Raw genomic sequence first — 1,710 nt, 5'->3', positions numbered from 1 at the left:
GGTTACATGGCACGGCTGCATGCTCTGTGGTGCGAGAAACACCCGGAGCTATCGCACTTTTCGCAGCAACGGCTGCGAAACCATGCTGAACTACTCCGTAAAGGGGGCTATGTAAGCGGAACGCCTACTCTACCACAGCTAGAACAAGCCGGCAAAAGAGAAAGAGAGGCGACACTAAGACCAACCGCTGGCAGGCATCCAATAGATGAAGAGCGATGCTTCACCACCTGGAGAAACATCAACACCAAGGTTTAGCTCAAGCCTAAAGATCTGGCTGAAATGGATGACGAGCTTCGTGGATATTTGTCCAGTGAATCCAACCTCTGGGCTATCAATTATTGTGTGTATAATGCAGCGAGAGCTTTGGCCGATGCGAACCGTAAAACAAAACCAATGGCTGATCATAAGACCAAAAGACGAATGCATCAACTTGCCATAAAGATAGGCTGGGCAAGACAGTACGCGTGCCGCATTCAATGTGTGATTGACTACATCACATCTGGTAGGAATTTTACCGCCAAGGTTCGAAAGTTCGCGCGCGAACTCCAAACCCGTTATCACACACTTAACAAGTCAAAGCTGCTGACCATCAGGCAGCATAATGTTGAGAGAATACGGATACTATCTGACGCTAAGAGAAGTATAGAGCGGAGGGAGAGGTGGGTCGGAGAAAATCAACAGTTTCTCTCTGACCCATCTCGACTCTTCCAAGACCCTCCAGTTACTGTCGAACACCCACCCAAACCAGAGGAGGCCGAAGTATTTTGGAGAGAAGTCTACGAAGTTCAGCATAGACTGGACGAAGACTCAGAAAATATAAATAGCTTCAGGGAGTTATGTGTTGCCCTCAGAACACCTGATAAAGAATGCCCACCCATCACTACCAAAGAGGTGAAAAAAGTATTAAGAGGGATGAAGAACTATTCCGCACCGGGACCAGATTGTATCAAAACCTTCTGGTGGAAAAAGTTTTCTTCAACCCATCAGCATTTGGTCCGTATTTTCACCTCATACTTGAAGTCAGAAGAGCCGATTCCAGAGTGGTTGGTGGCAGAACGCACAATATTCCTGCCGAAAATAGGCAACTTAGCTGACCCGAAGAATTACAGGCCAATAACTTGTCTGAACACATTTGATAAGATATTCACAGCTATCCTAAATGATAGGATTGTTCGGGCAATTGAACCTGTGTGGCAAGACATGTATGAACAACGAGGCTCAAAGAAAGGCGTAGCCGGATGTCGGGAGAACCTGCTCATCGATAGATGTGTCTGCAAAGATGCAGCATTCTATCAGCGTGACCTATCGATGGCCTGGATGGATTATCGGAAAGCTTTCGATTCGACCTCCCATAGATTTATCATCTCTCTTGTGGAAATCTTAAAGGTTCATCCGCAAATAGTTAGGCGCATACAGAGATTGATGTCGCTTTGGAAAACCAGATTTACTATCTCATCTGGAAAAAATCGTGTGACAACTAACGAGGTCACCTTTCAGACAGGTGTCTTTCAGGGCGACACCATGAGCCCACTCCTCTTTTACCTTACATTATTGCCACTATCTCTAGCACTGCGCCATTCCGACGGGTACTTGTGCGGCAAATCTGCAAATCGTAAGTACAAGGTCACTCATGTATTTTACATGGACGATCTTAAGATCTATGCTAAAAACAGAGAGCAACTGCATCTAGCTCTGGGGATTGTCGAACGA

General features: G+C 46.1%; 1 protein-coding gene across 1 annotated transcript in view; it reads right to left on the bottom strand.

The window, feature by feature from the left end:
• The window catches only part of LOC117175956 (puromycin-sensitive aminopeptidase-like), a 44,565-nt gene that overhangs the window by 40,022 nt on the left and 2,833 nt on the right, over positions 1–1,710 (bottom strand). The gene's annotated exons all lie outside the window — the stretch shown is intronic.

Source organism: Belonocnema kinseyi, chromosome 7 (assembly GCF_010883055.1).
Source record: "Belonocnema kinseyi isolate 2016_QV_RU_SX_M_011 chromosome 7, B_treatae_v1, whole genome shotgun sequence".
Lineage (NCBI taxonomy): Eukaryota > Metazoa > Arthropoda > Insecta > Hymenoptera > Cynipidae > Belonocnema > Belonocnema kinseyi.
The sequence above is the reverse complement of the archived record's forward strand: the minus strand, read 5'-3'. Positions and strand labels throughout refer to the sequence as shown.